Consider the following 22,941-nt stretch of genomic DNA (forward strand, 5'->3'; position numbering starts at 1 on the left):
AGGTCAAATCCACACCTTTTCTCTCTGTAGACTGGAAGAGCTTTCTTCCATAGCAAGGCCACATCCCACCTACTCAACTGTCCTGCCCTAAAAAATTGGAAACAAACCAAACTATCTTACCCCAAGCAGTTGTGACTCTGAAAAGGGGGAGAGAAACTAGAGACCCCATGAAGTCTACTAGGGGCTATTTCTATTGATTTTGCCTGGCAGGCAGCCAGATCCTATGGTAATGGGCGGCAGTATTATAAAACCCGACGATAAATAAGAGGGGGCTGAACTGACATGTGAAGCACTGTCTCTTTGAGGGGCTGATCAAACAGTGACCTGATCAAAAGCCATGTTTTCATTCAGTCCGATGGGCTTTGGCTCAGACCCTGAGTCTTTCTCACAACGCTTGTTTCCTAATTATTTATGATATTATTTTATGTCAGCGGTGACACAGGCTGCTACTCACGGTATAAACAGGCAGAATTCTGCCCTGAGAAGCTTGCCATCTAAAAAGGCAAAAACCCAGAGAGGGAGCAGAGGAAAGAAATAGGAGATCTGAGCAGTGCTTAGGGTGCTGAGTACGTGGTTGGTTGGATCCATTGAAATAAAGGGGATTGTGTATTTGTCGGAGTTAAAGGATAAACATGCAGTGTTCATTTCTCCAAGGGCTGGGGTTGAAATGGGGGCGGAGGCAGGGCAGTGGATACAAAGAGAGAGAACTTACAAAGGAGGGAGGCGGAAAGGGGAGCGTGAAGCCACCATAGGCAGGGAGAGTGGGATTGGCAGCTGAGGGGCTGCTGGGGTAGGAGGAAGGGCCAGAAATCAGGGGTGTAACAGCCTTTGAGAAAATGTTCAGGGTGAAGTGAATGGAAGTTTTGCCCCTGCCTTCAGTGGGGCCAGGATTTCGTTCCCAGAGTCCTGGTTTTGGTGATGAACGAATGGTGTCAGGAGGCTGGGAAAACTGCTCCTCGCAGCTGCTGCTGTTCCCATGCGGAGAACGGCGGGGAAGGCTACAGGGCCCAGTAACTTGGGGGTGGGTCCCCCTGGATCCAGTGGTGGGGGTACGCTGCCCCCTGTGTCCTTGGTTGGATTTGGTGCTGAGAGCTTTGGCCAAGGAGCGCTGAAGGTTGGAGGATTTATGTCATTGGTCCCTGCAAGCTCCCTCTGATTCCTGTTGTGTTCTCCATGTGGAGAAGAGGAAGGGGCATTGGTGGGCCTGGTGCCAGGTCTCTCTGGGTCAGTGTTTGTGGGGCAGGTTGTGGGTAGAAGGCCTTGACTTACCAGCTACAGCTGGTGGTGGCTGGTTCGAGGCTGGAGCCCTCTAGAAAAGGAATTCGGAGGCAGGGAATTTCCTTTCCTACCCGTCTCACTCCATTCGATGATTCTTTGTTCTGTACACAAGCTCCATAAGAAGTAGTTACGTGCACTGATACCCAGCCTGATCCTGAGTGCAGTGTGGAACCACAAGCCAACGTACCCTCAGGATCAGGCCCACAGCCTAGGGGAAAGCTGTCTTGAGCATAATAGGACAACGCAGGATGTGGGGGTCAAAGTGGGAAATAACTGGAACATGAACTGACAATGCTGCAAAACAGACAGATGGGGCTTTAGGAGGTATCAACAGGAGGATGACATGAACAAATCCCCCACACAGGTCACACCTCAGCTGGAGTTCTGTATTGGGCACCACTTGTTAGGAAAGAGAGACAATTGGAGCCAGTTCAGAAGGGAGCTGTAACATGACAGACGTTTGGCAAATAAGACCAATGGGGAAAGGTTAGAAGCGCTGGATGTGTTCAGTCTGCTGAAAAGGAAAGGGAGGGGAGAAGTCCCTGTTTACAGACATCTAAAAGGCCGTTACAAAGATGAAAGAAAGGGACCAATTATTTTCAGAAGTCAGCGAGGGCAGCGCAAGAAATAAAGGATTTATAGCGTAACAAGAAAAAAATAAGGAAAATAATATGACAAAACTTGCAACATTCGGAGCATTCCGGGCCTGATTTAGCACTTATTAAAACGGATGGAAAAGACTCTTCTCAACTGCAATGGGAATTAGATCAGGTTCTTAATTAACGCTGTAACCAGCAGCCAAGGTGGGTTGTGGAATGGTCAGCTTGGTCCTAGCTGAGATTACAGCATGCCGGGAAGAGCTGAAGTTGAACTCTGCCGCATACCGAGGATGCACATTTCCTGCACAGACCTCATCCACCCTGTCCTCTTCCTATGCAGCAAAACGGCACAGTGCGGAGAGGTAGGATTTGCTTCTAATTGTGCAATCACACACTACTTCATAAATAATGCAATGCAATTGGTTTTCTGCAACCTTAGTTACTCGTATGCAGCATCTTTTCATATATTTGTGTCATCGTTGTATGCTTCCACTAAGTCTATTGTCGTAATGGTACAGTATATCTTTAGGATCTGATTCTGCCACCCCTTACTCATGTTGAATGGTAGTTTTACTTTGCCAGTAGTCCCACTGAAATCAGTGAGTCCTGCTAACAGGATAAGGTATCACCCACTAGGAGTATGGATGACAGCGTTGGGACTTCAGTGAATTAGACTTAGTTTTTAAAAAATATATTGTTAACTGTACATCTAAACCTGACCCCACTTTGGATACATATCTCTGAACAATGAACATTATTCATTATTATATTAGTTCATAAAATGTTTCTCATCCTTCCAAGATTCATTGAGTATGAATTTTTTCTAATATTCTTTTTTTGACTCTATCTTTGTTCTGCCCCAAATTTCTTACCCCCATGTGACCTCTTCCAAGGTTTTAATAAAAATCAACGATTAATTCACTGAGTATTGGTGATACTTTCTTTGAACCTGTTTCTTTAATATCCCAGGAGAACTTGTTGAATCTAGAATAGAAACCTCCACAGTAATAATTTGAAAGTTAAATATATTTCCACCTTCAGCCAGTGCATGAAAGTCAAAAGTGATTTTTTTTTTGATAATCTAACCTAAAAGTGCATGGGCCTCCACTCACTTACATGGTGTAACTGGATTTACTCCAAGTTACTCTTAATTTACACGGGGGCCAGTGAGAGGCAGATCAGGTCCCCATGGGGATTTCCCAGTGGCACAGTAAAGTTGTAAGAAATAAATAGTGTTATGTCTACAGTGTGACTCATCCAGCCGTCCTTTATAAGGCGACATTCCCTTTGAAATTAATAGGATTTTTTTTTATGAAACTAGGGATACTGAATAGTTTAGGCTAAATAGGAAAATGTGCAATTAAAGAGAAGTTTTTGACATGCCTCATTTACATGAAAACTGGATTAAACTGGCCTGAGGGGTGAGGCTGTGCCTACCTTCTATGAAATAAGGAGAATGGAAATCCTAATAGGAACTAAGCGTGACTGGGTACTAAAGGGCTCTTTGATGTAGTGGAGAAAGGCATAACGTGTGTCTGGAAGTTCAAGCCAGACAAATTAAAATCAGAAATAAGACACTTTTTTTTTGTAGTAACAGGGAGAGTGATTAACTACTGGAAATGAACTACCAGGGGAAGTGGTGGATTCTCCATCTCTTGATGTCTTCACATCCTATGCAGCAAAACGGCACTGTGCGGAGAGGTAGGATTTGCTTCTAATTGTGCAATCACACACTACTTCATAAAGAATGCAACCATGACACAGTCTGGCAGGGCTGCTCTTTGGTGGCTTTGTTTGGATCTCAGCGGGCAGTTGTGGGCAACTGCTCTTCCTCCCGCAGAGTTCTTGAGTGTAGGATGCCGCGAGGCACCATCCGGTCACATCTCTTTCGCAAGAGATGTATGGGCCGATAGGGTTAGTAAGGTGGCCTTGGGTGTGGTGTCTTCAGTAGGCTGATGGCACCAAGAGCTAGGTCTCTGTCTTGTCTGATTCCGGTGATGGGCTTCAATGGCTCCTTCAGACTGGGGAATGGGTGAGAGCCAACTGGCAGAGGCTCAACTCAGATGAGGCTGACAGGATGATGCGCTGGGGAAAGAAGCCAGAGGAGGTGGCAGAGGTAATATCAGCCCCTTTGACTGTGGGGAGTATATCTGCCATCAGTTACTAGGGTTCACAACTAGAGCCCCAGGTGCTTTGTACCATCTGCCTCTGGCTAGGAGGCTGCAGCCTTTCCTTTCGGGTGCAGACCCTGACGCTGCTGTCCATGCTTTTGGCACTTGGAGATGAGACTATAGCACTGTGCTCTACCAGGGGCTACCACTTAAAAGCATTTGGAGCTGGGGCAGAAGGCAGTGATTAACTTACTGAACAAAGCATCGCACCGGGAGCACGTGACACGCATTATGGGGGAAAGCCAACTGTTGCAGAGGAGCATGTGGATTGGACAGAGACTTCTCTTAGGGGAGAGTCTAATGATAGAGAATCTCCAGGTTATAGTCAGGAGCAGAGGATGGAGGAGGATAATGTAAGGGCCAGATCAGATGATAAACATTCACATAAAAAAGAATCTGACACATCAGAAAAGGGCAGACAAATAAACAGTGACAAGTTTTTAAAGTGCTTGTACACAAATGCTAGAAGTCTAAATAATAAGATGGGTGAACTAGAGTGCCTTGTGATAAAGGAGGATATTGATATAATAGGCATCACAGAAACCTGGTGGACCGAGAGCAATCAGCGGGACACAATCATTCCGGGGTACAAAATATATCGGAAGGACAGAACAGGTCGTGCAGGGGAGGGGGAGTGGCACTATATGTGAAAGAAAATGTAGAATCAAATGAAGTAAAAATCTTAAGTGAATCCACATGTTCCATAGAATCTCTATGGATAGAAATTTCATGCTCTAATAAGAATATAACGTTAGGGATCTACAGGGCCGGCTCTAACTTTTTTGCTGCCCCAAGCAGCAAAAAAAAGCGCCGCGCCGCCGGACCCCCACTAGAGGAGGTTTTGGAATTAATTGATAAACTTAACATTAACAGGTCACCGGGACCAGATGGCATTCATCCAAGAGTTCTGAAAGAACTCAACTGTGAAGTTGCGGAACTATTAACTAAGGTTTGTAACCTGTCCTTTAAATCGGCTTCAGTACCCAATAACTGGAAGTTAGCTAATGTAATGCCAATATTTAAAAAGGGCTCTAGAGGTGATCCCCGGCAATTACAGACCGGTAAGTCTAACGTTGGTACCGGGCAAATTAGTCGAAACAATAGTTAAGAATAAAATTGTCAGACACATAGAAAAACATAAACTGTTGAGCAATAGTCAATATGGTTTCTGTAAAGGGAAATCGTGTCTTACTAATCTATTAGAGTTCTTTGAAGGGGTCAACAAACATGTGGACAAGGGGGATCCAGTGGACATAGTGTACTTAGATTTCCAGAAAGCCTTTGACAATGTCCCTCACCAAAGGCTCTTACGTAAATTAAGTTGCCATGGGATAAAAGGGAAGGTCCTTTCATGGATTGAGAACTGGTTAAAAGACCGGGAACAAATTAGGGTAGGAATTAATGGTAAATTCTCAGAATGGAGAGGGGTAACTAGTGGCGTTCCCCCAGGGTCAGGCCTCGGACCAATCCTATTCAATTTATGCAGATGATACTAAATTGCTCAAGATAGTTAAGACCAAAGCAGACTGTGATGAACTTCAAAAAGATCTCACAAAACTAAGTGATTGGGCAACAAAATGGCAAATGAAATTTAATGTGGATAAATGTAAAGTAATGCACATTGGAAAAAATAACCCCAACTATACATACAATATGATGGGGGCTAATTTAGCTACAACAAGTCAGGAAAAAGATCTTGGAGTCATCGTGGATAGTTCTCTGAAGATGTCCACGCAGTGTGCAGAGGCGGTCAAAAAAGCAAACAGGATGTTAGGGATCATTAAAAAGGGGATAGAGAATAAGACTGAGAATATATTATTGCCCTTATATAAATTGATGGTATGCCCACATCTTGAATACTGCGTACAGATGTGGTCACCTCATCTAAAAAAAGATATATTGGCACTAGAAAAGGTTCAGAAAAGGGCAACTAAAATTATTAGGGGTTTGGAACGGGTCCCATATGAGGAGAGATTAAAGAGGCTAGGACTCTTCAGCTTGGAAAAGAGGAGACTAAGGGGGGATATGATAGAGGTATATAAAATCATGAGTGATGTGGAGAAAGTGGATAAGGAAAAGTTATTTACTTATTCCCGTAATACAAGAACTAGGAGTCACCAAATGAAATTAATTAAAGCAAATACAAGGAAGTTCTTCTTCAAGCAGCGCACAGTCAACTTGTGGAACTCCTTACCTGAGGAGGTTGTGAAGGCTAGGACTATAACAGCGTTTAAAAGAGAACTGGATAAATTCATGGAGGTTAAGTCCATTAATGGCTATTAGCCAGGATGGGTAAGGAATGGTGTCCCAAGCCTCTGTTTGTCAGAGGATGGAGATGGATGGCAAGAGAGAGAGCACTTGATCATTGCCTGTTGGTCCACTCCCTCTGGGGTACCTGGCATTGGCCACTGTCGGTAGACAGGATACTGGGCTAGATGAACCTTTGGTCTGACCCGGTATGGCCGTTCTTATGTTCTTACTAGGGTTCACAACTAGAGCCCCAGGTGCTTTGTACCATCTGCCTCTGGCTAGGAGGCTGCAGCCTTTCCTTTCGGGTGCAGACCCTGCCACTGCTGTCCATGCTTTTGGCACTTGGAGATGAGACTATAGCAGTGTGCTCTACCAGGGGCTACCACTTAAAACCATTTGGAGCTGGGGCAGAAGGCAGTGACTAACTTACTGAACAAAGCATCGCACCGGGAGCACATGACACGCGTGCTCTGGCTGTCCTGTGGTCTGCTGGTGAAGTTTGAGGTGCTGATTATGACCATTAAATTCCTAAATGGCCTGGCACCAGTCTACCTAAGAGATTTCCTTTCTCTCTCCAGGCCATGCTAACACAGCTGGGGCTAGATGGGGTGATTAAGCTGGAACCCCTTCATTATTATGGTCTCTCAGCAGCAAGACCATAGTTAAGGTTGCATCAACATGTTCTGTGTTATCGGGTCTGTACGTCAATGGCTCACCTTTTTTGGAACCCTTTTAAGTAACCAGGTCATGGGGAATTTGAACCAAATTTCAGCCATTGATTAATACCTATGTGGAATGATCTCTAATGTGTACTTTGGGTTTGTATGTTGAGGTCTGTTCTGGAAAATTTGGGAAAACCAGAACATTGGACAAACCTGATTTTTATTTTGTCCACACAGAGCCCCATGCAGCTACTTGCACAGTAACATTGTGACACCAGAGATAATCAGCCACTTGGCTCTCCCTCCCTCCAGTTCATCTGCATACTTGGGGAGAGTCACTAGGGCCCTGGTTGTCATAGCAATGGCTGCTTTCGATAACCGGTCTCCCTCAGACGACCATCACATTAGTACAAAGCAGGTCCCAGGAGGAGCCGGGACGGAGCAGACTGGGTTTGGATCAACTCCAGCTGTGCTCCTTTGGGCTTGTACTGTGGTATGTCCCATGGTTTCTTTGGTAATTGTTTGTTATTTTCCTCAAAAGGGGGATATGAAAAGAAGATGCAAAACTCCAGCTCCTTTTCATGTAGATTCTTTTAAAAAGTGGAAGATTCTAGCTTTGAATCCCAACCCAGTTTCCTGTTACAAAGTTTTAAAAACTGTCATTTAGATGTTGCAGTAAAATCGAAGTTGCATTAAAACTTGGTTTGTTTTGAATACAATTTAATTTCATGACTTTCAATATTGGTTAACATATCACTGAGTGATGAAATATGGAGCCTCACAAAGTAGCTCATGGCAATGAAGTGTATGCATTGAAGACAACAAATGTGTAAGTGGTTTGTTATTTAAATAGCACATAGATAAAATATTTTCTTCCTTTTAAAAAACTAAGGAAATTAACGAATCAGAAACTTCATTTAACGTTTGTTAAGGTTGCTCTCACAATAAACGAAACCAGAAAGAATTAGGAAATACAAAGTTAAGGATTAATAAAGATTTAAAGGTTGCAAAATCAAGCACTCAAGTTCAGAAATTCCATACTGAAAGTTGTCTATGGAACCTTCATTTGTCCCCCTTTCACATGTGCATTATGATACAGTCTTTAATTTCATGAACCTATACTATGTGTAACACAGGCTCAGGTTCATTCAGTGCCCTGGGGATGAATCAGGGAAGTACAGTAAAGGAGGCTGTTGTCTGTAGGATCCCTGCCTCGTGTGTTGCAGACGTTGGAAGATTTGCAGTGAATGAGGCAGGGGACTGCAGGAAGAAAAAGGATGGCCTTGTGGTTAGGACAGTTGCATGCCACTTTGAAAACATGGATTCTATCCTTGCCTCTGCCACTAAATTCCTATGGGATGATGAGCATGACACTCACACCAAACTTTGCACAATCATTTCTACAGGTGATTAAAGGCTGTATCATAGGGCACACACAGAAGGGGGTTTCATTCAGGCTGCTGCGGGAACGTTCATTATGGCATTTCCTAACCTGAGAGCATTTGTCGCTGCAGCCTTTTAATCCTTAACTTTGTATTTCCTCATTTTTATGGTTTAGTTTAGTAACTAACGCTAAATGAAGTTTTTTGTTGGTGAATGAAAGAGGGGGTGACTGGCTGGGCAATGTGTGTATGAGCTCTGGAACCTCATCTCCTTGTGGTCCAAAATAGCCCGAATTTGTTGACTTTCCAGGCATGTGAAAAGGCATCTCTTTGAGAGGGCTGAGGGTATGTTTCCTTGTTGATGAAGGGGGTGAGTGGCTGGCTGGCTGAGTTTCGGTGGCACTGATGATTTTAATGTTGATCAGAGTTAATGTGATGGTATTTCTTGTATAATTAAGACTCTTAGGGCACCTAAAGCAGAGGTGGGCAAACTACGGCCTGCGGGCCAGATCTGGCCCCCGGGACCCTCCTGTCCGGCCTCTCAGCTCCTGCCCTGGGAGGCTAGCCCCCGGCCTCTTCCCTGCTGTTCTCCCTCCCCAGCAGCCTCATCTCACTGCGCTGCCGGCAGGGCCGGCTCCAGGGTTTTGGCCGCCCCAAGCAGCCAAAACCAAACCAAAAAAAAAAAAGCCGCGATCGCAATCTAAAAAAAGCCGCGATCGCGATCTGCTGCCGCAATTCGGCGGGAGGTCCTTCACTCTCAGGCGGAGTGAGGGACCGTCTGCCGAATTGCCGCCGAATACCTGGACCTGCCGCCCCTCTCCGGAGCGGCCGCCCCAAGCACCTGCTTGAGAAGCTGGTGCCTGGAGCTGGCCCTGACCGCCGGTGCAATGCTCTGGGTGGCGGGACTGCGAGCTCCTGGGACAACGCAGCTGCAGAGCCCGGCCTGACCTGGTCTCTGTGCTGTGCAGCATGGCTGTAGTGCCGCCAGCCACCAGTGCTCCAGGCAGCGCAGTAAGGGGGCAGGGAGCAGGGGGTTGGATAGAGGGCAGGAGATTTCAGGGTGGTGGTCAGGGGGCGGGGGTGTGGATAGGGGGTGGGACGGTCAGGGGTCCCGGGGGGGGCAGTCAGGAAGGAGGGGGGGTTGGATGGGGGCGGTGGGGTCAGAGGGCAGGGAACAGGGGGTTGAATGGGGTCAGGAGACCCGGGGGGCAGTCAGGAAGGAGGGGGGGTTGGATGGGGCGGCGGAGGGCAGTCAGGGGCAGGGGTTCCGGGGGCAGTCTGGGGACAGGGAGCGGGAGGGGTGGACCGTCAGGGGGTGAGAAGCCAGGGCAGCGGATAGGGGGTGGGGGCCGGGCCACACCCCCCTCCCCTAACTGGCCCTTCCCTAACTGGCCCGCCATACAATTTCCAAAACCCGATGCGGCCCTCAGGCCAAAAAGTTTGCCCGCCCCTGATCTAAAGCCTTTGATTGGCATCTTTATTATTTTAAATCTAAATACCGCCCCCATCCTCCCCAAAAAGCACTAATTCAAGATGCTTTGTGTGTGTATTCAAGGTTGCAGGAAAATTGTTATTAGACTGAATTATTTGAGAAACAGTATAGTTTCATAATGCATATGCACAAAGGGGTCAGAGTTAAGGTTGCCTCTCCAACTATAGTTTTTGTGTTGTCTGACTTTTGAGTGCTAGTGTGCAACCTTAACGTTGCATTTATATAGATTTTTGTATTTCATTTCCCAGTTTTTTTTAAAGGGTGCAACATTTCAGGCTTTAATGTTTGCAAGTTCCTCTGTCTGAGGTAACATTGTTAATGGGTCTTGTAAATTCCATAATCCTGAACTATTTGGTTTGATGCTTCCTGAATGCTGCTCTCCTTAACGAGGGCCACCAGACCTCACCTTATTTGAGCGAAGACCCTGAGCACCCAGCTTAGTAAACAATTATTATATTGCCCATTTCATCCATGGGGTACCTGACCTGTAGAAAGGTTATTTACCCAAAGTCACACATCAAGTAAATGTCAATAGGAGAATAAATACCTCGGTTTCCTAATAGCTAATTCACTCCCTAACTGATGATGGTACCTCCCTTGTCCGAGATGACATAGCAAATCAGTGTCAGTTCACGTGCTGAGACGTACGTGCAGTACAAATGGAATGAGTCGCGTGATAGCCATTCACAGCCCACTGAGCACTCTGGAGCACAGATTATGCGAAAGAAATCGCAATTCTCAACGGAGTCCCTCTGGTATCTCATTGCCGTGGTGTGCTCCCTTGCCAATTAAGGCAATTAGGCTCGGAAGCGCCACCGTTTCTGTACTGGTATGTATATGTGTGGGGGAGGGGGCTGGGGAAGAGGATGCTTAGAGAGGGAAGAAGGGGATTACGGTGGAACACTAAAACTGCCAGGATTTTTCAGATTGTCCACTGGACTGAGGAGAAACTTTGGACTCCTGAGAATCCCATAGAGCTGAAATCTTGTAGTTCTGCAGCACAGAGGCTGGATGGCAAGACCATATGCAGGGAATGCACATTCCCTGTGTGCCACCTGGCCGAAATATTGTGTAGCTGGGGCCAGGCCAGTGGAGGAATAGTGGGAGAGGACCAGTGTGGAGACTGCTACAGCCTCAGCTCTGGCACTACGACATGGGAGGACACTTTCACCCCCTGCCCGCCCTGCCATTCCTCTGGACTGAGACTTGGAGCAGGGCACAGGGCTTGCCTCTCTCTCAATGTGCTAGGCTGCTGTTGCATTAACATAGGGAATGAGGTACAATAACTTCCCAATGGGACAGTCGATCAATCCTCTTAAAAGCCTCATGTATTGGGCGAGAAGGTGAGTGAGGTAATAGCTTTTATTGGACCAACTTCTGTTATATATTAGCTTAAAATAGCTGAAACTTCCCTCTGACTCACCACCTTTTCCTATAAAGTACATTAAAGAAACTGGGAATTCAAACTGAGCCTTAGTGACACCTGGATGACTGATGAATGGCCAGTTTGATTAAAATGCGGAGCTGAGGTGCCCATGAAGACAATTTGCTAAAGCAAATCTAACTCGAGTTAAACATTTGGTTTGATTATGAATTCGCTAGAGGAAGTTACAAAAAGGCCCTGTGTGCACTGGAGACTGCATGTGTCTATGTGGTAATCAGGCTGATCTTTACTGGCTTTGCAAAGAGTTTAAAATTGGTCAGTTATGGATTTAATTTCCAGCTGGGCCATTGTTGCCTCCAAGGTTTTCCTGGAGAGCAGGCGTGTGTCCCCCTTTTCAGTTTTGTCTAGATTAAAGCCTCGCAGATGGACTGACTGTGTCATTGCAGACACGTTGGGGAATAGATCCTGACTTTGCTCAGCACCTGTAGGAGGCTCTATGCAGCTTTCCTTTTTCCTCCTTAGATTATTTCTCATGTGGGTTTTGTCGGCCCTAGAAGATTTAGGCATTGCCAGCACCAGTGCAGGTCCCAAACGGTGCTGCAACACGACATGAGCATTACCAGCATCATTGCAGTTGAGCTTGATGGGCAAGAAGTTGCCAATCTTGTATCCTCCCTTGGGATCCCTCTGTACCATTGCGGGTGTGACAAAGTTCCTCCTCTGCCTTGGTGAATCCTGCGCTTTCTGGCGGATTTGCTCAACTCAGAGGTTCCCGGCAGCCCTCAGTTTGGCCACTTTTGTTAGTGGCACAAACCTGCTGTTCACTCAGTTAACCTCATCACTGGCCAGCCTGGGGGAAAGGAAAACAATCTCCGCAGTCTCTGTGTCCCACCTCGTGGGTCGGGGACAGGCCAGATCCCTTTCCAAATGAGACCTTCCCCTCTGGTGTGTCTCACAGACCAGGTCAACTCCTCCTGTGTCTGATCAGGGGATGGGGGGAACCCGGGCCCGCCCTCTACACCGGGTTCCAGCCCAGGGCCTTGTGGATAGCAGCTGTCTACAGTGTCCCCTGTATCAGCTGCACGACAGCTACAACTCCCTGGGCTACTTCCCCAGAGCCTCCTCCCAGCACCTTCTTTATTCTCACCACAGGACCTTCCTCCTGAAGCCTGATCATGCTTGTACTCCTCAGTCCTCCAGCAGCACACCCTCTCACTCCTTGCATGCCCTCCACTAACTGATGGGCGGTCCATTTTAAGCCAGATGTCCTGATTAGCCTGCCTGCCATAATTGATTCTACTAAGTTCTTAATTGGCTCCAGGTGTCTTAATTAGCTTGCCTGTCTTACTTGGTTCTAGCAGGTTCCTGATTGCTCTAGGAAAGCTCCTGCTCTGGTCACTCAGGGAGCAGAAAACTATTCATTCAGTTGCCAGTATATTTGCCTTCTACCAGACTCCTGCACCCAACCAGTCTGGGTCTGTCACAAGTGCCAGTGTGGACTGAAAATGCCGTTGCTATGGATTGCCATTGCAGCTGGCCATTCCACTACCATGTCCTGTAACCTCTTCAGTGACAGCTTTATGGAACGGCTCTTATGTCCTGGGGTAAAATTTTCCAAAGCTTCTAAGTTCCATCCTCAAAGTGACTTAGGAGCCACGGTCTCACTGAAAGTCATCCTGTCCTAAGTGCCTGACTTGCTTTTGAAAATAGAATTTAGGCACATTTGAAAATTTGATACCTGCTTACTTTGTTTTTTTGAGTTAGAGAGGCAGGCAATGGTTTCTGTTTTACAAGGTGTGGTGCACGAAGTCTTAAGTCTTTTTTTTGTTTAAATATTTGTAGGCAACTTTGATGCCATTTAATTTCCTAATATAGGCTATTTTATACACTGAAAAATGCTAATCTCTATGGTTCATTTAGAATGAGGGCAGCCTCTATGCACATGAGCATTTTGTCTGCCCTAGAAGATTTAGGCATTGCCAGCACCAAGGCAGGTCCCTGCCATACTAGGACTAGATCTCGTGTCCGCACCCAAACGGTGCTGCAATACCACACGAGTGTTACCAGGAGCTACTGCGCCTACACCTCTCAGTCCTGGGGAGCCTTGCATAGCACTGTGAGGATGTACCCAGTGCCTTTTGAAGTCGCTGTGGACTTTCACCATCAGTTTCCAACTTACCCATATCTGGATGCCTGGCTGAGCAGATCCCTGTCTCATCCACCTGACATCTTGCTCTCTAATTGTCTCCATAGAGCTTCTGCTCAGGAGGCAGAAATTGACCCATCAGTCAGCAGAAAGTCTCAAATTGTACAGTGGTGGTCATAGCCTCTAACACGTGTTTAACATTTCCTAGGAGTTTTTTGTAGATCTGGAGAAAGCAATTACATTGCGTAGTCAGTGGTAATGTTCTACTTGCTCCCTCGTCTCTTGGGTTTCAGGGCATCACTCTACTTGCCAGATCCAACGGTCTAGACAAAATGTTGCTTCTCTTTAGAGCTGTCTGGAAAAACTTAAACAGGACAGTTTTCTATCCGAAAAAGCAGTTCAGTTGTAATCAAAAACTTTATGAAATTGTGTCACTCTCACCAACATTTGGTGTGGGGGAAGCTCTGACAGTGTTGAAAAGTCCCGTTTTGACATTTTGTGGAATGAAGCGTTTTGACTTTTCCTTTTGACATGACTTTTTTGTTTCAAATGTTAAAAAAATGTATTCCAATATCCAATTTTTAAAGAGTTGAAATTGAAACACAACATTTTGATCGAGCCAAAGCAATTTTTAATTGTTTTTCTTGCATAGAGAACTTCAACGTTTTTTTGCTTTGCTCCAAATCAGAATGAAAACACAATTTCAAATCTCAAAATCATCTGTGAAATGGCATTTCCATTCTCCATGCAGCTCTATTCTTGATACTTGGATGGAAGACCTTGCTATGGTGGACTCATATTCTCAATAGCCTGAGTTGGTTTCTCTAGCTTTGATAACATCCCCCATCATCTTGGGATGAGGAGATCACTCAGGAGATTTTAGCAGAGAGCACATTTTTGCCTCTGTTTATTTCATGCATGTCCATATTTGTATGTATTTGTTTTTGTGCCTGGCCAGCCCCTGCGGGAAGCAATGACTCCTGTCTGTTGCTTGGCAGCATTACTGTGACGGCTTTCACACAATCAGAGCCAAGCTGCAAGGGGAATTCTTGTGCTCCTGTTGTTTGGTGTTAGGAAGTGAGCCCTCGCCAGCTTGCCAATTGATGTGAGAGTGTTTGTGGGAGCACACCATAGTCACAACTGGCAAATGGCAAGGCAGAGCTGGCCAGCAGAAATGTAGCTGTCAATTACTTTCAGTGGAATTTTTTTTTTAAACCTACAAATAGTGCATAGGGAGAGTTAATTGACAGCTACAATTCTCAGCTCTGTAATACATCTGCCAGGAACGGCTTTCTATCTAGCTGTTAAAGGGTGAGTTGGGCAGCTGTGAATAGGCAATCACCAGTGATGAGTCACTATAGAAGGGGGCTCAAGTGGGGGAATGGATTAAAATATAAAGACACTGGAGTGTTGCAACCGCTTTGCACTGCACGGCTGGCAGGACCAGGCCTTAGATCCAGCACATCCAGCCCCAGTGTAAAGGTGACCTTCCAGATGTGCAGAGCTGACACAGAGGCTTCTGTGTGCTCCCAACCCTCACCCTCCCTGGTGACAGCTCAGGGCCCAAGGCTGAAGGAAAGGAGGCTCTCTGATGCACGGATCTCTGGCCTCCATTTTGATCCCTTTGGTAATTAGAAACTGGCAGAAATTAGAACAGCTAGAAGGGTGCTCTAAATTATCCCTGAGGACCGGCCTTGTACATAGCAGTGACCTTAATTCATAGATTCATAGATTCTAGGACTGGAAGGGACCTCAAGAAGTCATCGAGTCCAGTCCCCTGCCCGCATGGCAGGACCAAATACTGTCTAGACCATCCCTGATAGACATTTATCTAACCTACTCTTAAATATCTCCAGAGATGGAGATTCCACAACCTCCCTAGGCAATTTATTCCAGTGTTTAACCACCCTGACAGTTAGGAACTTTTTCCTAATGTCCAACCTAGACCTCCCTTGCTGCAGTTTAAACCCATTGCTTCTTGTTCTATCCTTAGAGGCTAAGGTGAACAAGTTTTCTCCCTCCTCCTTATGACACCCTTTTAAACACCTGAAAACTGCTATCATGTCCCCTCTCAGTCTTCTCTTTTCCAAACTAAACAAACCCAATTCTTTCAGCCTTCCTTCATAGGTCATGTTCTCAAGACCTTTAATCATTTAATGCCATCTTTGCGTGACCCGCCGCCCTGACCTACACGGTGTACACTTCGGCCTTAGCTGAGAATCTGGCCCAAACTATTTACAAGGATTATTATTGTGTTACTTAACTGCTGTTTAACTTGCCAGAATCTTCTGAAGAGTATAATGAGAGGGTGAAGTTACCCTTCAATTCAGTCTCACCAGCATTCTGCTGATCCTATGGAATGTGTTCCGTTCAGGAGCTCATCAGGTCTTTGTCATGTGAGGCTGAACTGACGGGAGTTCTCGTCCGACTGTTTGCTCAGTAACATTGACTGTCAGGATATTAAGCACTTACACAGACTCTGAGTGTCCAATCGTTGATCTAAAATTACAAAATCACATCCATTTCAGCCAGCTCAGTTTGGACTATATCGAGTGCATGTATCTTTTTTTCCAGAGTAGTAGTAGTACTAATTATTTGTGTGACGGGTTCGGTCACAGAGACCCCCTTGGGACTGTCACCTGATGTGCTGAGACTACCTCTGAGCCTGTTTTGCCTGCCAGCTTGGGACTCCAGAACCCTGCCGTGTTGAGCCAGACACACCGGCCAGCCGCAAACACAGGTCTGGTCCACGCCCCCAAAGCTGCAGACTTTAGCGAAAAGCTCAGCGGGTCACCTATCTCCAGCACCCAGACACCCAGTTCCCAATGGGGATCCAAACCCCAAATAAACCTGTTTTACTCTGTATAAAGCTTATACAGGATAAATTCATAAATTGTCCACCCTCTATAACACTGATAGAGAGATATGCACAGCTGTTTGTTCCCCCAGGAATTAATCACTTACTCTGGGTTAATTAATTAACAAAAGTGAGTTTATTAAGTATAAAAAGTAGGATTTAAATGGTTTCAAGTAATAACAGACAGAACAAAGTAAGTTACCAAGCAACATAAAACAAAACACGCAAGTCTAAGCCTAATACATTAAGAAACTGAATACAGGTAAATCTCACGCTCAGAGATGTTCCAATAAGCTTCTTTGACAGACTAGAATTCTTCCTAGTCTGGGCCCAATTCTGTCCCCTGGTACAGTCCTTGTTAGTTCCAGCTCAGATGGTAGCTAGGGGATTTCTCATGACTGGCAGCCCTCTTTGTTCTGTTCCACCCCCTTATATATCTTTGGCACAAGGCGGGAATCCTTTGTCTCTCTCTGGGTTCCCACCCCTCCTTCTAAATGGAAAAGCACCAGGTTAAAGATGGATTCTGTGAGACTTCATTACCCACTCGCTGGCACACAGGTATACAGGAAGGCTTACAAGTAAACGAAGCCATTTACAACCAATTGTCCTAGTTAATGGGAGCCATCAAGATTCCAAACCACCACTAATGGCCCCCACTTTTCATAATTACAATAGGCCCTCAGAGTTACAGTTCATATTCCTAGTTTCAGATACAAGAATGATACATACATACAAATAGGATGACCACACTCAGTAGATTATAAGCTTTGTAATGATCCCTTACAAGAGTCCTTTTGCATAAAGCATATTCCAATTACATCATATCCAGACTTATAAACATATTTTTATAAAACATATGGAGTGCAATGTCACAATTTGCATTATGGTGTCAGAGATTGGGGCCCCACTATGCTAGGTACTGTACAAACTCATAGTATGATATACCTCCTGCTCTGAAGAGTCCATCGTCTAAACAGGGTGGGAACACCTGCTTACAACTCTTATGCCTGTAATGGCAAGCCTACCAAATTTAGTTCAGTAACATTTGAGGATTTATGAATTAATGGAATTGGAACAACCAACTATTTGCATTTTAAATAGCCAGCTTCTCCGCAGGTATAAATCCGGGTAGACTCACTGGCATCACTAGAGGGTGCTTATTTGCACCAGTTGAGAATCTGGCACATAGCTTCTACAGAGATTGGGAGAGGACAGTGTATTGGACATTTATAATATGAAAAATAACAGTAATAAACAATGGGCATAGAGCTTGCGTGGCATTTAATACGTGCACTATTTTTAAAAATTGTAATATTAAATATTCCACTAAAGTATAGATCATTCTATTCCACATCAAACGTTGCAGATTTTTTTTAACCACTTCTGATGCAGTCCCTTGAAACTTAAAAATATTTTAAGAATTGCATGTGGGGAAATTTGAATCTTCAAAGGACATTTTTTTTCAAGTGGTGTAGAGAGCCTAGAGTGAGAAAACAAAGTGCTTTCATATATATTGAAATAGGCGCATCAAAACCAGTTAAGCTGTCAGAATTAAATCAGCAAAAATCTTAGCTTATGAAGACAAAGATGAAATGTAATTTTATTTCTGTCCAGAAAACCAAATACCAAGAATCTTTAAACCAAATCTAAAGATGAATGAAACCCAGCAAAAATGTTCTTGATATGGAAATAAAAGAATATAGAAATAGCTGAGCTAGTTTCTCCCCCAAGTTACTTTTGTGGGACTTCATTGAAGGCAGTGGTATTGCACAGCAATAACTTGTCAAAATTTCAAAAATTAAAAGTAATCATTTCCTTAGGTTTATATCAACTGTAATCTCCTATTGATGATAATAATTAATATTCTATTTAATTCTAACCTACTGCATGCAAATGATTGCTTTCACCTGGATTCCAGATTAGTGTAGAGCAAATATAGCAACCCCCCACCCCCAAAACAACAACAACAACAACAAAAATCAATATGCTTGTGAATCAAACTTTCCGATTGGAAACATTGGGTGAGTGAGTTTTTATGCACAATGATGAGCGTGGGAAGGCAAAAATGTCATGAATAGATAGTGTGAGTATTTGCTGTGAATGCAAATGTGACCTTAATAGCCAAGCCCCTCAATGCCAGCTGCCAGAGGGCCCATCATTCTGTAACTCATATTAGGCCGGATACACTCAGTGTCCCCAACACGCTGTTGTCATAAGTATCTAAAAGGTGTCATGTAAGGTATCATATGTAAAGTGGTGACACACTGGTCTTGAAAATCATTGTGTGATTTATGTATGGGTTATGTACAAAGAGTTGTGTGTGTGTTGGAAATATGTTCTTAAAATGTGTTTGGGAGGCAGTACATACACCATGCCTGACAAAGGAATGTGGATTTATCTGTCTTGAGTACAGGTAGAGGACAATGAAAGTACATTTATGTCGAAGGTAAACAAAGCCATCAAACTAATAAGTGGCAGAGGAGACAACTTAGTAAGCATTCTGGGGGACAGAATTTGTATGCCAGGACACCTTCCTGGCTCTTGTGGCAGAGACAATGGACTTTGGGTATTATAAGGGGAGTGTGATAGGGTGTACCAGGCCCTTTGAGGCCCCCTGCTGGAGGGCTTGCAGTCCTACCACACCCCATCCCACAAAAGGAGCAGTGAAGGTGGGTCCTCCAGGCCTGCCTAGAAAGTCTGCAGGGAAGGAGCCAATCAGAGTTCAGCAGGCTCAGTTAAAAGGAGCTGCAGGGCTTGAGCAGTTCAGTGGCCGGCTGGGACCAGAAGGGTGAGGAAGAACTGGAAGGCTGTGAGACTCTCCAGGTGAGGAGGCCTGGGAGAGACCCTGTTCTGCCACTGGCATGGTGGCCCAAGCCCTGAGAAGGAGATAAGACTTGTTTAAAGGCCCAGGTAAAGGGCAGGACTTGAAGCATCTCCAGGGGGAAAGCCCTGGGGGCACTGTTCTATACCAGGGCAGACACGGATTTAAAGCTATCCCAGAAGGAGCTGAGAATTGAGCCCAGAAACAAGGCTGCAGATACCAACCAGGGCACAGTGACAGCCCCTGTTGGACTTTTGTTACCCTGGAAGGGGTTTGTTTCTTTGTGCATATTGACTGTGTGTGACTTGGCCAGCAGGCTGGGCCACTGAAGACCCAACTGATGAAGTTAACAGCTGACGAGGGCATTGGGAGCAGAGTGAGAGAGAGTGCAGGTTCGCACCCAGCCGACAGGAGGCGCTCACGAGAGGTGAGTGCACACCGTCACAGGGAACAAAAAGACATTTTAGTGATCCATCACTTAAGGGACAAAAAGAGGCCAGAGCTCTTGGGATCTGTGAAAGGTGGATCCTACAACCATGTGGGTGGAAACTGACTATAGATGAGAATTTGCCTGAAAGCGAGACTGTAATCTGTTAAGTGGATTACACTGGAAAACTTTTTTTATTTTTGTTTTGTTTGTAACCATACCTGCCTCTCCTTTTGCTTAGTATCACTATCTATCTATCTATCATCTATCTATCTAATCTCACTTGATATATCATCTTTGTTTAATAAACTTATTCTTAGTTTTACTAATAACCATCTCGATGCTGTTATACTGAAGTAAAGTGTGCAATTTTAGCTAACCGACAGGTTGGTGTGTGCTCTTTCTCTTTGAAGCAGCAAATTTAATTTCTGTGAGTTCAGTGAGAGGGACTGGACACTACAGAGAGAGATCTCTGGGGAACTTGGAATTCACTGATTGTTGTTTGCAAGGCAAGGTTAAGACTGGCAGAGTCTCGAGGAGATTGCCATTGAGGAGGGCAGACTGGTGTGGCAGGGAGCTGACACACGATCCGATCTCCAGCAATGCTCACTCTTGCTGAGGCAAAGGGATGACACAGTGACTCACCATTCTGGGTGTCCTGAGCAGTGCATCACAGTAAATACTCTCCAAATCACTGAAAATCTTTTTGTTAGTCATGCAGTAGGTGTCTGAACAGTTACAAATGATCATGGATAATTTGGAGATAGAAAAAGGGACTCTTCTCGTTTATGAAGAGTAGGTCATTGGCCCAACCAGAGGGACAGAAATGCTCCCATGAATCTTACCTGGCCAGTCATGCAGAACAAAATTAATATTCGATGTGACCATTTCCTGGGTGAAGATTTGTTTGCAGAAATTATCTGTTGAACGAGTTTGCATGACAAACACATGTGCAAAAACTGCAGCTCATTCATGACCAGGAAAGGGGGAGGCTCAGTTCTGTAGAATAAACAATAGAACCAGGTCTGTCCTAGGGCTGGTTAAACATTTGGGATGGGATTTTCAGTAGGGCTCTCAGCCTAACCCTGTTCCCATTGACGCTAATGAGAAAGCTGACTTCAATGGGAGCAGAGTTAAGCTGAGTTCATCTGGAAAAACCTCACCCTTGAGTTTTAACTAGGGATTCTCAAAGTTGGCTTCATTAGAATATATTCGAGTATCATTTGAGATTTTTATTAAGAGGCACATTGTATAGCCCAACACTAGAGTTTCTTGCCCTTAGGTCTCCATAAGGGGATTTAGGAGGGACTAAGCCTCCCCCTATGTAGCCCACATTAGGGCCAGACACTGTTTCAGCCTTGACACTGGGAGTGCAGGGACTGTGTCTTAGATAATTCTTCCACCAGAACAACTGGGTGGAGGGAAGGTGGGGCAGGGCCATAACCAGGGTGGGGTGAGCAGGGCAGCCGCCCAGGGTGCAAAGCTCTCGGGACAGAAAAATGGCAGCCAGACAGGGATCAGCTCCAGGGGCCATCACCGGCCAGTGCTGGGCTCCTTCAGGGGAGAGGCAAGGGTGCATTTGGGGCACAGCTCGGAGCCGTGCTGCCCGCCTTGCCCAGCTCGGGGATCAGGGCAGGGATGGCTGCCAGGCAGCCAGCCAGTGTGTACCCTGGCTCCCACAGCACAGAGAGCCAGGGGTTTGAGCAGGCTGGCCAGTTCCCGCCAGCTTCTAATCTGCTGGCTCCCTACAGTTTGAAAACTTCTGTGCTAAGTGGAAGGCAGAAACTTGTGGGGGGGCACACATCACCTCTAGGGGGTGCAAATATGCTTGCTCATCCTGGGTGCTAAAATGCCTAGTTATGGCTCTAAGGTGGGGGATAGATGCAGTCATCACACCATCTAAGTGATTACCAGAGCTGGCTGGCCATGTGTTTTGTGCGGGGGTGTGATGTTCTGCAGCACTGAGATATATTTATAGTGAAAACAAGAATACGTTTATTATGAAAAACCAGAGATTCAAGTAATATTATTGGAATCAGATGGTTACATAAAATAAAATCATAACATGCTTTCTAGAGAGTAAACTTAACTAACAGGTTAAGCTTCTATCTAAAGACATTTATCTCACCTAAAGTTCTCTTCAGCGTTTTCAACCAAGCCTGGTTAAGACCCCTTTTTCATGAAGCAAAATCACTGTCCTTTTTACTTCCTCAGTTTAAGAGTGCCCAGGTGTCTTCTCTGCCCCCAAATATAGTCAAAGAAACCTTTGAAATGTACCTCAAGATAAGGTTCTCTTCCCCCTGCTGTTTTTCTCTTCCTGTTAGTTTCTTTCTGAAGTCCCCACAACCCTTCATTGATATTCAGCTCAGACTGGTGATGGGAGCCCCAATGTGAATGAGACAATACTCTGTTGACATGTAAACAGGTCGATGGATATACATCTCGTCTGACAGGAAACCTGTGTTTCACCCAGGGGCGGCTCTGTTTTTTGCCGCCCCAAGCATAGTAGTCAGGCGGGCTTCGGCAGCATGCCTGCGGGCGAATGGTCATGCGGATTACACAGCGTTTCTGCGGGTGATCTGTTGGTCCCGCGGCTTCGGCGTACTTGCTGCCGAATTGCCGGCGAAACCACGGGACCGGCGGACCTCCCGCAGGCACGCTGCCAAAGGCTGCCTGACTGCCGCCCTCACATCGACTGGCAGGCCGCCCCGCACGGCTTGCCGCCCAAGGCATGCGCTTACTGCACTGGTGCCTGGAGCTGCCCCTGGTTTCACCTTTGCTGGTGAGTAATCCCCCAGACAAAGACTTTAAGAACATATTTTCAGTGTATATACTTAACTCCTTACACAGTATCTGTACAATACTTGATGACCAGTGTGACATGGGCTTTCATGCACAATGTGATCTAGAATGTACACGAAGGCCAAAGGTGTAAGTGGGTTCAGAAAAGAATTAGATGAGTTTGTGGAGGATCGCTCCATCAATGGCTATTAGTCAAGATGCCCAGGGATGCAACTGGGAATCCCTAGCCTCTGACTGCTAGAAGCTGGGGCTGGCCAACAGGGGACGGATCACTCAATAACTGCCCTGTTCTGTTTATTCCCTCTGAAGCACCTGGCACCAGCCATTGTCAGCAGACAAGTATCCGGGGGTAGCTGTGTTAGTCTGCATCCACAAAAACAACAAGGGGTCCAGTGGCACCTTAAAGAGTAACAGATTTATTTGGCTTCAGAGTAGCAGCCGTGTTAGTCTGTATCTGCAAAAAGAACAGGAGTACTTGTGGCACCTTAGAGACTAACAAATTTATTAGAGCATAAGCTTTCGTGGACTACAGCCCACTTCTTCGGATGCAGTGGGCTGTAGTCCACGAAAGCTTATGCTCTAATAAATTTGTTAGTCTCTAAGGTGCCACAAGTACTCCTGTTCTTTTTGCAGATACAGACTAACACGGCTGCTACTCTGAAGCCAAATA

Source organism: Trachemys scripta, chromosome 6, assembly GCF_013100865.1.
Source record: "Trachemys scripta elegans isolate TJP31775 chromosome 6, CAS_Tse_1.0, whole genome shotgun sequence".
Lineage (NCBI taxonomy): Eukaryota > Metazoa > Chordata > Testudines > Emydidae > Trachemys > Trachemys scripta.